Here is a 16153-nt window from a genome sequence, read left to right on the forward strand (position 1 = left end):
AGTACCGCAGTTATGCGTGCCTCTGCGCCGGATAAAAGTTTATTCGAATAATCAGCGACCAATGAAATTTCCTTTGTTATTCGTTGATTCGTTATTTTTCATCGAATTTATGTATATCGTATTCGTTATTGGTTCGCTCGATGCTCTTTCGTCTTTCTTTAACATATTCCTTTTATCGATATAACGTAATATAAATAGACAGAATTTCGGAATTCTAGAATCGATAAGCAAGATATTTATCGTACGATTTATTCGCATATAAAGATCATTGCCACGTTGAATATTTAGTACGGCAAAACGTTGAGCAATCGCGCAACAGCTTTAACTTTCTTGTCACTTTATCCTCTTCTTTTCAACTTCGCTGGGGAAACGGTTTATTCTGTGGGAAACTGTACCTTCCAAGGGATTTGATCGAACGCACGATATTCTTCCGCAACCTCGTGGGAAATTGGCAAAAAAGAGGAGGACTAAGCTTACGCGAAACGACCTGACTTTTGCATAACGCGATCCACGGCCATCTCGCAGAGTAGCTAACCAGCCAGCGGGTAAAACGAAAGACGGTTTGAACCTCTTTTTTCCCATCCTACCCTTTTTGTTTCGCTTGCCTCGGCTTTTATTTTACGAACAGAAATTTTTCAAATAAATCTCCGACCGCGGGGGGAAACGGTAGGGGATAAAAACCGCATAAAAACTGTTATTTACTGCAGAGGAGCGCATCAACGAGCGTCGATAATTCTCGCGTGGACCGAACTCTCGCCACGGCGAGAGATGATACGCGATGATAATGGCGCGTTGCACGGCGAAACGCGAAATCGAGCGGTGATCGCGAGCGCCCCAAAGGCGATCGTGGTCATTAACCGGGGACCATTTTGCGGAAAAGGTTGCTGCTCCAAAGGGGAAAATGTCCTACGAACGCCGAAAGCAATGTACGCTCTCTTGTACCACCCGACCTAACTACCCTTTAATCCTTGCAGGCATAGTCTTCCTATTTCGTAACGCGTGTAACTCGTATTCTGTAATATCGCATACACATAAGCAGATTATGGATATTTTTACGAACGTACCTTGAAGAAGTAGCGCTTGAATGGTAATTTTAAGTATTATGTATTACAAGATGCAGATATCTTGTGTGCTGTTTAAATATTTCATACATTTTTGCATATTACTCGCGTTCTATAGATTTCTGTACGTTTAAATTATAGTCCATCGGATTTTTATTTATAAATTACATTTATCGCACAGTTAGGGATAAAATAAATTACATAGACATTCGTTGGTATATTTATATTTAACTCGCAATGGATAGCAAGTAAAAATTGTATTTACGAAAGGTAAACTACGTGGAATTCGAAAGTTGCGGAGAAAAAAGTATAAAGAAGATTATTCCGCAATTTTGTAGCACGTAAACTGATATTTTTCATCGAGCGTTACTTCGAAGGGTTTTGTAGAAGAACAACGAGCACGGAAGAACTTTTGGACTTTGTAGGCAAAATTGAGAGGGAATTAATTGAAAACGAATGCTCGGCAAACATGATTCACATAAATTATCATAAGAAACATGTCCAAAGTAGCTTGTAGCTAAATCGTTACAAAAAGTAACGACAGCTACCGATTTACTCAAAATAACCGGTCTTACAAGTTGATGTTCCAAAATGTCTGACCAAACATTGGTACACCGATATGAAACCGATCGTTGTAAATTATCCATCCACCGGTATTACTTTTAAATTTATCTTTTAATTAGCCTGAACTCTTTCTGTCCAACGAGCAACGTGCAACATTTCTATATACAAGGTGTCTCTGTAGTCAGGTGGTACGAGCGGAATAGTAACTTTTCATGAGAAAAATCGATAAAGAATATAGAAGAAAGTTTCTGCGTTTAACGATCGGTAGATCTTGTTCGTAAATATTGATCGCAGGTGAAACGAGGAATAAAAATCGAATGCAAGGAAAAGGACCAATGTGAAGAATAGTCTACGTTTACGAGGAACATGGAAAAATGCACAGAAGGTCCAAAAATGTACAAAACATAAAGATAGAAGATTCGTGCGCGATTGTAGTCCAATGATAAGCTACAAAGTTTCCAATCAAATAATAATTTCATACGTGTAAAAAGAAAATCCTCATTCTACGTTTTGCATTTATTTTTCCACGGAGAACCATTCCGCGCGCTATTGTATCACAATAGCAGAGACGCTGTGTATAACGAACGAACAATGGATATTTAGCGCCGAAGATTGAATTTGCATGGAGTTTCGGATGAAAATGTTGCAGCACCGATAAAGATGTATGTCGATATCTTAAGATCTTAAAATAACGTTGCACCGTTGCACATGGTAGCGAGGCGAAGGAACGGCATTTAATACCGCGGATAAATCTCTGACACGCGAATGATCTTCCCAGCTCTGAACGTTCTGAATATTTACGATGCATTCTTGGTATTCGACGTTTGAACCTTTCACCGGAAGAAAGGATGAAGGATTCTTCGCGTTAATGCAATTATAGTAAAGAGTTGCAAGACCAGAAGTCCACGGTTTTCGAATACTCCGGATAAATCTTGCGAGTCTGATAAACAGGAGGAACAAGGAGGAGGAGAAGGAAGAGGAGGAAGTTTTTCGTTTAAGAAGCATGCATCGCTAATGTTCAAAGAGATACGTTTATCGATGCGCGGATTTAAAAATGTTAATACCGATGCATGTACGAATCGGAATTGCAGATAAGATCAGATTATGTCACTGAAGCGAAGAGTGACTTTTAACGGGCTGAATAAGTCGCGTATTAAATTAACAAGCGAGAAGGAGACCGAATTTTTTGGACGGATGCCCTTTATGTTAACAGCGATCGGCGTGTTAAATATTTGCATATTGAATAGAGTCGCGCGATACGAAATAAAATGTACATTGTATATCGAGCATGAAACGGTTCATAAATTAAGAAACACGTACGGTTGGTCGTTCGTTCCTCGCGAGCTTAAATTGATCGCACCAACGCCATTAAATGTTACATTTTGTCGTATAAAGTGTCAATCGTCGAAAACATTGGACGATTCGCGTATATTTAATCTTAGGAAGATTTACAATAGAAATATTCGATGCATCAACGTGTCGCTATTAGTCACGTCATAAATAGAATTTTCATGTGTTCGTTAAAGATATTTTGCCTCGTGGACGTCGCAGAAATGTACGAACTTCGAAACGTCCAATTTTAAGCGAAATTTAGCACGTAAGAACTATACCAAGGTATCGCAAAGAGGACAAGATGTTCGTGAAAACGATCGCGAAGCTACTCGACGAATGGCAAGATATTTTTTTTATTTACTATTTCGCATTCACAATTTGCCCAATTTGGACATTTGGTAGAATTTTTTAGCTGTTTGAGTATCATGTGGGTGGCTACCCCCAGCGGGGTACCATCTGGCAAGATATTACCGAAGAAGAAAGGATAAACACATTCTACGATAATCAACCGGATAATAATGTCAATTTCACGATGAACATGTCGATTTGCAAACGACCCAACAATAGCTCGTTATTTCTCACTATCTCTTCGCTTCACGAATTCTATATCCTGTTTCTTGTTTAACCAGTTAGCTGCTTTTAACGAGTATACTCGTCACGAACAAATGGCAATATTTAGCGTTACAACGAGCGCTGTGGCTAATAAAATTAAAAAGTACAACGGTCGTTTCGTTACAACTTAATTCCACGTTTTAACAGCCACGCAATACTCTGCGTTTGACGAGTATACTCCCTGTCGCCGCTTACTTTTTGCCACGCATTTTAGGTACACGCTTTTCAAAGAGGTCGCGACAGCTAACTGGTTAAATCTTCGAGTCGCTTTTCCCCCATGGTCCACCGTTACGAACCTCTGGATCGTCGACAAGCAAGACAACACCACACAGAGAATTGGCCCGATGCAACGCACAAGCACGAAGATGTTCAACTTGGAAAGCGAATAAATTGCGATCTTCGTCAATAATAAAACTGTCGAAACTTGCTACGTGACAAAGTACACCGGCAGCAACGGCCGAGCGGAAGAAAATGGCGGGACGGGACGAAGTTGCAAGGCAGGAAGCGACTTTTAATATTCTAGATAAATCTTCGACGCGCGAGAGCGAAAGCGAGATGAAGCAAGACGTTGGCGAGGAAGAAGGGGGCCAGGTGTGTGTGTGTGTGTGTGTGGTAGAGGCCCCACGAAATCGGGGCCCGCGGATAAAAACAGTAATTTATGATGCAATGCTCGGCGGCGATCGATAATTCTCGCGTTGCGAATGCAAGCAGACCGAAATACCGCGGCTTCCCTCTTCCAACGCCGCCCTCTACGCTCGCTACCAGCGTCCTTCTTTTCCTTCTGCTTTTATAGTTAATGATAATAATAATAATGACGATGACGGGGACCGGGGAAGACTCGAACAGGGCGGGCACGTACCGAGAAGTCGTTGGCAACAGCTCGAGCCACCGCGCGCAAAAAGAATTCGTTACGACGACCACAATGGATATCTATGAGGAGGGGGCGACAGACGGGGGCAGAAATTTCATCCCGATGTGGCGTTTAACAGCCAAAAGTACAGAGGACCGATAAATGTGTTATTTACGATGCCCCCCGTTCGAAAACTCACTGTATAATGGCGAATGCGTGTGTTCGCGCGACAGTTGCCTCGATTCGACGACTTTAAGAGACAAATCGAGATAGACGACGTACAGTTCGGGGGCAAAAAATAGGGTGGAACAGGTAGCGAGAATGGGGGCGAAAGAAGCCGGCATTGTTAAGTCGCTCTTTCGAGTCGCAGAACACTCTTGGAGAACACTTGGATTTTTGTAGAATTGTTTGAATATTCGATCTGGTCTTGTGCAGTGTTTTCGAACTCTACCGTAACTTCGTCTTTTTTATCTCTTTTGTCTTTTTTTGAAGGTTTTACAGAGAGAGTACGGAAGCAAATGGTATTTGTTAAGGCAGTTAATCGCACTTTGAATCGGTTAGAACGTCGAGTATACTTAAATGCGTGTACGGTGTGTTACGTTATGAGAATGTTTTCTGCGATCTTATCGCACGACTTATTAACCGCAATAAACCTTGCCGTATTATTCAAGTTTTCGATTATGATTATGCGAAGTAGGACCGGTTCGCGTCACGTTGAATAATCGAGGCTCTACCGTACGTTGTGAATTTTATGTTCAACTTGGCAGAGTATTATTCGGCTATTTCGATCGGCATAGATCTCCTCGTCGATCCGCTAAGAATTTAATTCCGACGAATTTAAACCTCGTTTCTGACGTTAATTCGCTTCTTCGTACAAGCACAGATCTCCACGTTCGCGTTTATTCAATTTTGCAGGCTTAATGAGTTTAATGACTTGGTCGCTGCAATTCGAGCAGAATATCACGGCAAATTTAAATTTACACGAGATTAATGTACGTAAATCTTATTTAACGAGTTGTGCGAGAAGATACTGGTGAAACGAAGATTCCAATTTAGGATATTAGATCGTTGAAAAAAGCGAAGCAAAGCACTGAAAAAATTAAGAGCAGAGGGACGCCCTTTTATTACAACTACGACAATATACGAAAATATAAATCTTTCGATGAGATTGCAACACGTGTTTGAATATTTATGGATGGCAGTGTATATGTTGAATGTACACATGTAGTGAAGTTGTAAACCCACAGGCGGAGTTGAGAGTGCAGTATCGCAATAAATTCAAGGATGCGAGCGTGAAGGTGAAGTTTATGGCTACATTGTGGATTATAAAGAGGGAGAAGTTATTAATTGGTGAAGTATCTTTTTTTATCTTTGGCCGGCTACGTGTAATGGATAATAATTTTTTTAATAAATTAAAAGAAATTGAAGTTGATATATTAAAGAGATGTTGAAGTAAGGTTGTTGATTCTCTAATGAATTTGCGATTGTCGTCAATTTGTTTCTGTCGCGGATTACTCGTAATCTCGCGTTGATTAATCGTTTAACATATACGTATTACAATGTGAACGAGATTAATATACGTAAATTATACTCAGAAAGCTCAGCACAAATTTTCATGAAAAATTCGGATTCTTTTATTCCGCTGAGAATCTTTCGTCGGAACGCGTGGCTTTAATTTTCTTCCGCAAAGAAACCTTTGCGAAACCTCGGTACCCGCAAAATTATTTCGATACCTAAATATGCTAACGTTAACTTAAATATAGACTGCCGGCTCGTTTCTTTCCAATAATAGAAAATTGCTAGAGAATTGTTATTCTCGTGGAACTGTTTTTACATCTAAATGAATATTTTCATCTTGCATTGTACGGTCGTAGAGGCAATTTACAAAAAAGATTCGAATTTCTGTAAAACTGTCTCGATGCTTCGTTCTGGCAAATTCTAAAGAAATTTCATTAAAGATCGGAATTCCGATACAATTTTATATTTTTCTCGATATGAAAGCTTCAATTTCTATTTGAAATTCATTTAACGTTCAAAGTTTACCGCCCGTTTCCATTAATCTTCGCGCTCGTTCGTACGATTTCAATCGGATCGTGCGGATAAGCGACAAGAAGATTCCTACGTTTTTTTTTTCTTTTCTCTCGAGTGAAACAAAAGTCCGGAACGTATGACTTATCTTTAAACATACTCGCTTCAAGAGATATAAATGTTCCTGTCTTTCCTCTGCTCGCTTAATGAAGAGCCGAGATATCGTTATATCGAACAGCTGGCAGAAAATTCATTTGCCAGTGACGACGCAAGAAAAGACCCATGCAAGACGTAAAAATTTATTATTCGTCGGACCTACGTGAGGGTCATTTATACGAAGTGTATGATTTATCGATGTGTTTCGATGCGTTCTGAATGAACATCCGATACGCTGAACGACTTTTTGGCCTCTATCCAAAGGGACGGGCGAGAGTCCGTGATTTGTGTGGCCATTTCGTGATTTTAATGCAGAATTCTCGATTAATTTCTTTCTGTTCAAACATCCAGCCAGAAAAAACCAACCAGCCGCATACGAGCTTCTTTTTTAACGTTACAAATGTATCACCGTGAACGAAGATCTACCTCCGAGTTACCCGAACTAATGTTCTTCAACAATTTCATTCTATGTCTCGGTTTATGTCCCACCACCCACGATGGTTGATAAATTTTCTAAAATATTTTGCTGTTTTAAAGTATCAAATTATTACGAAGATGCGTAACTATAAATATACGTACAAGTAATCGGAATAATATCAGAAGTGACATATGGACAAAATTCTAGTTTACTGGAAAATTAATAAAGTTAGATTTTATTAAAAGTTTCTTACTACGAAACGTTGTAAAGCTGGCGAGAAAGTTTTAGAAGCCGACTTTATCCCTTTGAGATGACACTCGACAAGGTGAGCGCGAATCGCGTAAGCTGCAAGTTAGTCGCAACCAAGTAGATAGAATTGCGCGATGCGTAGAGAAATTGCACATCAAAGAAGCCATAGTTCCGGTTGGCACGGCTTGTTCGAGCTTTATTATCCAGCCGCGGCACTCTTAAGCCTTTAATTGGCAAGAAAGGAAAATTACAATGTACAGACGGGGCTGGCCCGAATGGCGATCGCGATCGACTATAAACGACGTGGCGAGTCCACCGCGAGATCTTCGGCCCAGAAGCTACGAATGCAACGAGCGGTAAAACAAAACATTCCTTACGTTCTATGTAATAAATACTGTGACGCGAATATTCTTTGTGCGGGTGGAGACAAACAGGAGGTGCCAAGATCATTCCCGTCTTTGCAAATAAATATAAAATAAATAGAGATTGGAGTTAGATTAGAGGTTTCGAGTAAGGAGCAGGTAAAGATTAGGCTGACGATTAAACGTTTTTGTTCGTTGTATCCTTCGCCTTGTTTTATGTCGCAATATGGAAAATAAAATGGGTTTGAGCTCACGGGATCGTTCACGGCGCCGTATATTTGAAAAACTTTCGTCCATCCCTCGAGCTGCTAGGTCTCGTTTATGAATTACGCTTCTCCATTTTTTCGATGGAATGCCGTACCTTTCTTCTTCTTTTTCTTTTTTCCTTTCCCTTTTTTTTTTTTTTTTTAGCGCCGTGTGCTGTACACGATATAGATCCGAAACGATTCTAAGTGTTTCGGATCCCATCGCTAGTTACAAGCTAAATAACAACGAAATACTTGGGACCGGTGGATCCGTAGGGAACAAAAGTGGCCAGCGGGCATTATGACGGGAAAAACGGTGAGAATGCCAGCCGGAATTTAAGCGGCGCGTTCCGCCGTACCGAGAGTCGGCACGCTTAGAACTTAGTAAATAAACGAGAAACACGCTGTATATAATTGGAAAGGAAGACGGAAAGAGCGGGTTGACGCGCGTAAGAACGCGAGCCGGACGTGGATGCGTGGATAGGGGCAGATAGAAAAACGAGGAACGCGTAAAGAGGGGAAAAATGAGCGCCGGATAAAAAGGATCTCGCGGCGAAACGGAGACGAGCGAGGCGGTAATTACGCCGTGTTGGAACCCTTTGACCATCCTCTCTCACTCTCTCTCTCTCTCTCTCTTCAGAGCAAGATGAAACAGAAGCAAATTAAATATCGACGATGGCGGAAAGGAGTGGAAGATCCGCGCGGAATGCCACGCGTTTTCGCGGTCGATAATTCCGTGTCTCATCGACGTTTAAAATTGCTGTCTTCTTGTCCTCGGAACTGGTAAATTGCGTGATCGGATTTCTTGTTGGTACAGAGATAGGTTGTTTTCAATAGAGAAGTATTTCCCTCTTGATTCGCGGGCATTTTATATAGTCGCGTTATGCGCCATTATCCGGTGACATTCCCGTCGGATCCGAAGTTGTAACGTTAACAAAATATGTTCTACACGATTTGCAGGGAATTACTTTGTAGCGTTAATTTCCCAACGTTATTGAAATCTTCGTTGCTTTATATTTCAATTTTCAACTTTACGAGCTGCTGAGTTTCGCTTATCAACCGCCTTCTCTTGATACACCGTAATTCTTCGATTCTATCTTTGCGAAACGCGATTCAACGAAGTGATTAGACCCTGGGTGTATCAAGTTCGTTATCGCGAATCCTTTTAAGATGTAGCAATAATTATTTCCTAACGACGACACGTACATGCGTCATCAACTCGGCAGACTTCCTTTTTCGTACCTTCTTCCTTCCTAGTATGCTTTCTCGGTCCTTTCTTTTTTTTTTTTTCTCAACGACGCGATACGAACGCGACTAATAGCAAGGAGCGACCACGAGGAATTTATGTAGAGGAGTCGCTCCTCGTCGTACCGTTAAGCTCGGGTTGAAGGTAAGATAAGAGGGGAATTTGGTGGAGAACCTTCCCGCGTCAGATTGCAACAAATCATTGGCTGTATGTATACGCTTTGTTCGATATGTGACGAATGATAAATGTTGTCTAGGATTTGCAACAGTCAAAGAGTAGCGTCTTTGTTGCGCTTGATGCCAGTAAGTCGTAGTCGGTTGGTTAATCGGTCGGTATTTTCGATGTTTACGATGATTGATAAATGATATATATATTTGTTTATTTAATATACGTGTTGCTGTATCTTGTTATACTGCATCAAGTGGTGTGCGTGATACGCATATAGATGCATACGAAAGCAACAAAGATACGTATATGTATAAAGAAGTTCGTAATGGACAAACAGTAAATCCTATAACGAGCGATTTGTAGCTGTCCACGCGAGATTTATATCTACAACATCGATCGATCGCTATTTTTAAAGGTACTAGTACTGTCTAAAAATGTTAACAAAATTCAGCTTGCGAAATTATCCTAAAATCCGGAGGATATTTCTCAAGGAAAGATAAAGATTCCATTCAGGGTACGTGAGAAAGTTCTTTTCGTCTGTTGTTCAAAGATAAATGAAACATAATTGAAAACATAAATACGGCACAATGTATTTTTCATGACTTAGAACTATACACGAGATATTGTAAAAAAAAAACAAATACACAAAGCAATAATCCTATAAATTTAGACAACACGAAAGTAAAATGTAGAATGAACGATATGTAGGTAAATAAGAAAGTCAGTAAATACAAGTACGGTTAGTAATGACGCCGAAAATAGCATTTTCGCATTCAAATAGCGTAACATTACGTTCCGTAACGTTATGGTCGTAACAATGTGCATCACCGTATACCGTGTTCGCGTAATCCTCCATTCAGTATCGAAAGCGCGAGTCTACCGATCGCTTTGCGATTTTTCTATACCTTTTTATTCTGACTATAGGCGTGCATCGTACGCGCAACGCGTAATACATGGAAAAGAAATTTCGCAACGTTAGAAATCGAAGGTTACGCGACCAAGGTCTGGGAAACACCGCCACTCGAGGAACACGTTAACGCGCGCGTGACGCCTACGAGGATAACGTCTAATGTAATGTATACAGTAATATGCAAAAGACACGAACCATTTACGATAGTAATTTCATAATGGAGATTAATGATATTTTTCGGAAATATTTCCACCTGATGTCGCGTGTAAGATGAGGTAATAAGTTCAACCACGTTTCCTTAATCAGTTAGGTGTTTTTGACGAGTATACTCGTCACGAACAAGTGACAATATTTAGCGTTACGACGAACTCTGTCGGTAAAATTAAAAAATACAACGGTCGTTTCGTTACAATTTAATTGTACATTATAACAGCCACGTGTACTTTCTGTATACTTTTGCTACACATTTTAGGTACACGCTTTTCAAAGCTTTCAAACAGGTAACTGGTTAAAAGAGTATGTCAAGCGTTAATATTTTCACGTATAAACATCTGTCTAAAAGCAAGGAGTGATTGATTCGTCGCTTATAAATGTAGAAATTATTATAATAAATATATAAATCACTTTATAAATTCAGATAGACGATTCCTTAGGAGGTGCGCATCAAGTGTTATTTTCTTCACGTAAGATCTACCCAACTAAAGAGTAATTCGTTTATTCAGCTTCCGAGCGTTATTATATTCGAATAACGAAGAGAAGGTTACATAAAAATCACAAGATAGTGTCTTCTCTATTAATAAAGAAAGAATTATAGTATTCGAATAACGAAGAGAAGATTACATAAAAATCACAAGACAGTGTCTTCTCTATTAATAAAGAAAGAATTGTAATATTCGAATAACGAAGAGAAGATTACATAAAAATCACAAGACAGTGTCTTCTCTATTAATAAAGAAAGAATTGTAATATTCGAATAATGAAGAGAAGATTACATAAAAATCACAAGACAGTGTCTTCTCGATTAATAACAGAAAATTGTAATATTCGAATAACGAAGAGAAGATTACATAAAAATCACAAGACAGTGTCTTCTCGATTAATAACAGAGAATTGTAATATTCGAATAACGAAGAGAAAATTACATAAAAATCACAAGATAGTGTCTTCTCTATTAACAAAGAAAGAATTATAATATTCGAATAACGAAGAGAAGATTACATAAAAATCACAAGACAGTGTCTTCTCGATTAATAACGAAGAATCTTTTTAAACGCTTCTAAAAGGTAGCAAAACAGATTGAACGCAATACCAAAGGACTTTCGTATTCGTTCGTAGAAACAAAATATTTCCATTCGATAAATCCTTAATCAATTAATTAATCCTTAAGCGGACAATGCCAGACGGAAGTAGATATTAAGACACTTGCTATTATATAGTTGCATTCACTCACTGGAATGTAAGATACAATACAAATGCAAATTTTTGCGGATTTTTGTGTATTTATAGGAAATTGGAAAGCGCAAAATTGCGCAGAATGCATATAAAGTGAAAAAATATATAAAATATCCAAGGTATGGTGCTTTCCATAGTACTTGATAAATGAAACAACTTTCTACCCGGGACCTTTTAGGACTCTTTTTAGGAATTTAGGTATTTTCTTAATTACATTGTCGAATGTATAAATTTGCATAAAAATACACAGTCCATCGATGATTCTCAGTAGAGTTCAGTTTTATGATGTCGGAGCTTGGCTACGAAGGATCCAGCGGAAAGCTAAGCTACGTTATAACTAACCAGGCTAAGTTTAAAAATATTTGCTTCGACCTCAATTTGCACAGCTACTTCTCAGTTAGCAAATGACAGCACTGTGACTTCGAGAGTACACATACCCATACACTTGATGAATCATAGCAAATTCGTCTTACGATATCTACGTAAATATTCTTGCAAAGATAATCGAAGAAATAGCGAGCACCACGTTTCGGATATTTCATACTTTTTCTCTACGCATGTCTCCACTGTCAAGCTTGCCGTGAAAGTATGAAAAATCCAGAGTCTATCGTAGGATCGATAATTAAGATCAATAACCCATGAGTAAGCAACAGCGTTTCTGCAATTCCGTGCATATTCTATTGGAATACAATAAAAATATGGCGAGAACGATACACGGTTACGCAATTTAACGCTAAATCTTTTTAACGGTGCGGTAATGACCGTTCGGCCGAAAATTCCTGCCAATAAATCGTTATTCGACGGTCTGATTTATTACGTAGACCACGGCAGAAAAGCGACAAAGTATGAACGATTTGACAGTGATTATACGTGTGCGTTGATTGCGCTTGGCTGTCGAGATCGATTCGATCGGCCAGATCTCTTCCAGCTATAGGGACAAATGTGCTTTAATTATCGTAATCGGCGGATCACCGACGTTACCATCTTGCCAATTTCGATTAAATCACGCAATAGCGACCACTGTGTTGCGTACCGTGCGTGTAACGTGATCGTGTAATCAATTAAAATAAACGTTGGTGCAAACATTGAATAATAATCGTAAGCCAATATCGCGATGGTTGCCGTGTAATAAAGCGAACGGTTCGGAGACACGAGAAACGGAAATGGCTGGCGTAATGAAAATTAATTACGGCCGATCGTTAAAGCGCATCGGCGAGTTCGTATTTCTTGGCGATGTAGATCGAAAGAATACGAAAGAAGGCTGGAAAACGAGATCGTGTCGTTTTTCAAGAGGAAACCGTTATAGAAAATTCTGTCGTTCGTTTATCTTCCGATATGTACAATCTACATATGTAATAAACGCCGTGTCTCGACGAATAGAATTCACGATAATTACCCGTAGATTCCGGTCGTGTTTAGGAACCAGGTCGACAAAGCAGGTGTACACAGTCGGATTTGAAAGCCAGCAATACAGCCTTTCGCAAAAGTTTTCGTATAGCTACGATGCAAAGTCTACGCTTTACCGTTTATAGGAAACTAACGCTTTCAAAGAATAGATTTGCATATTGACTTGATATCGTTAGTCGAAGGTGAAAGTACTTCGATCGAGGTTCCTCTAAAACACTTGGATACGATAAAATTATTATAATAAGTAGACTCGCGGATTTTTATGTACTTACGATGCTAGTTATAATACTTGGTAGATAAACGATTCTCTATTCAGGTTTTATATGTTTCTCATCATATCGGAAGAATGTAAATTTGCAGTTATTTTATAATTGAATAACAAATAATCGTAATTGTTATATCTTCCATGGACTTTGATAATTCTCATTGGAAGAAACATTACGCAAAAGTGTCATCTTCTGTTGGCGTACATTCGTCTCGTTTTATTTTAGAAAAAGCAATATATCAAAATGTTTTCGGTGATATTATTTCTTACGAATTTATACATTAAATCGATGGTTCTTCTTCGTAATTTGTTACGTTACGTTATTATTCTCTTCTAAAAAGGTGACGAGCTTTTATTTTAACAATCGCGAAGATCGTTTCCACTCGCGCGTTACAGCCCGTAACTAGGATAACTGGAGAAATTGGCAGCAAAAAGCTGATAGTAAAACAATTACAATAATTTTACATATAATGACTCCTGTATTGTGCTAATTTCTTGTGAAATTATTCTGCGAATTCCATGCTCACAATACGTATTTAAATTCCACTCCCACCGTACCCGTACCCTCGATGTCCAGCGTGAGAAATTTTGCGGGTGGAAATTTTTTTACCGTTATCGATGCAACGATATTACATAGGCGAGACGACGATGGGTTTCATTAAGGGTCGTGCAACCAGTATCATTAACTTCTCTTACGAATAGCGTTACTCGTCGTGAATAATACGAGTACCATCGCAGAGAACTGTAGAGACCGCATAGTAACCTACTGTTTTGATCGGTGTTGAATACAATGAACACGGTCCTGCACCCCTGCTATACTGTTACTGTATTCTTTTCAAGTTTGTTAATCAAGCATCAGTGCCGGTTATTATCGTGCCGCGTAATCTACGGATACCTCGGTCCATTATATGTATATAGGTGCAACGGTCTGATATAAAACGATAATTGCAGTTATGCAGCGTAGGCTGCAACGTTAACGCACGATGCAGTTAGAGGAATCGGGATTGCCGGTTGAAAATGCGAGATAAGAAATTTAAGAGCGTCGTTGCGTTTAATACGACGAGGTTGAGAGCATATTTGTGAGAAAATTACAAGATCGTCCTGTAATTGAAAGATCGTCTCAGTGGCTTGACAAAATTTCACGAGCAAATCGTAATATCGACAGATAAGAACGTTTCGATGATTAATGGTTTCGCAACTAAGGAATTTGTCATTAGTTGATATTGACAAAATCCGCATTTCCTTAGTTGTCAACCCAAAGAATACCATATTTTCATGAACTTTGCCAAATGGATGATAAATTGCTTCCTAAACGGATATTCCTCTCGTCTGGCAAATGCTCGACGAGTATACTCGACGTATTACGAATCTTTGCGTATCTTCCTACGTCTTTATCTATTTCACGTACATTTTAATGGTTTCGCAAACAAGGACTGCGTATTAGTCGACATTGACAAAAACTCTCACTCATTTATTTGCCACCCTGAGCGACGCACCGACTTATTTGCCATACCAAAAAGTTCCATATTTTCATGAACCCAAAAAATTCGTATTTTCATTAAGTTTGCCAAATGAATGATAAATTGATTCCTAAACGGGTATTCCTCTCGTCTGGCAAATGCTCGACGAGTATACTCGACGTATTACGAATCTTTGCGTATCTTCGTACGTCTTCACGTATTTTATGTACATTTTGAGCTCGTAGTATTGGTAATTTGTACTTTGCGACGAATAAAATTTCGCTGAGAATTTTAGTACAATTATACGAAGGGTAAAACAAACTCGCGAGACGATCGTTGGAGCGCAAAAATCACGATAACGGTAACAGAATGGTAGAAATGAGACGAGCGCCACACCTACGTCGAAAAATGAGAAATTCCCTCGGAAAGCTCGTCGCTGGTCCGATGCTTCAGGCTGAAAGAAGACTGAACGCTGAGGGGATTTCGACGGCTGAAAGGCAGCGTCTCGTGCGCGTATCGAAATCACCTCGTCCGTACTACGCCTGATCGCGTATCGAAATCTCCGCGCGAGCGCTAAACGCGAGTCGCGGACGTCGGGACGCCATTTTCTCATTACAGGAGCAGCGTCGAGGTAAACGTAATCGCAGAGTCTGTGGGACTCTTTTCGCGGGCAATGGGTCGATTCCGATGGCGACGCAACGAAATCGGAACAAATTGGCGCGGCGACCGTGAGGCACGAACCCTGGCTGCTCGAAGCACAACGAAGACCGAGAGGAATACAGAGAAGAAAAAGAAACGAAAATTTACGTTTCGCTTGGGAAGAGAAAAAAGGAAAGAAATCTGCCTTTTGCTTAACCCAGCGCCACTGCGATCCTCGAATCTTTATATTTCCATCTTACAGTTCATTTCGGCAAACGAAAGGATCCGTGCGACGTTTTAAGAAAATGTTCGACACGAAATAACCGAAGCGAGAAATCAGACGTACCGGTGAGACTCGCTTCGTGTTTCGTGCAGACTGAAGAGAGGTTTTAACGTTGGAAAAATATAATTGGGTGTGGAGTGTGACGTGAAAGAACGCGGTGGAATCAAGAAGAACGAAGAAATCCAGCTTTTGCCTAAGAAGAGGAGTAAGAAGAAGAAGAGAGAGGCAGGGAAAGAAGCGAAACAGCGACGAAAATTAAAGGAAGAAAAGTAGCGTCCGACTCGGTTCCCACGAGGTGGTGGACCCGCCAAAAAGTAAGGTAGCGTGAAGCGTTGCCTAGCCGACAAAGCTAACTCGCTCGACTTTAAGAAGAAGTCGGATGAACGGCGTACAGTGCCTGTTAGCCGAACGGGAAGGATGAAGATGAAGAACGGCGGTGCGTGAAG

Source organism: Bombus vancouverensis, chromosome 5 (genome assembly GCF_051014615.1).
Source record: "Bombus vancouverensis nearcticus chromosome 5, iyBomVanc1_principal, whole genome shotgun sequence".
NCBI classification, from domain to species: domain Eukaryota; kingdom Metazoa; phylum Arthropoda; class Insecta; order Hymenoptera; family Apidae; genus Bombus; species Bombus vancouverensis.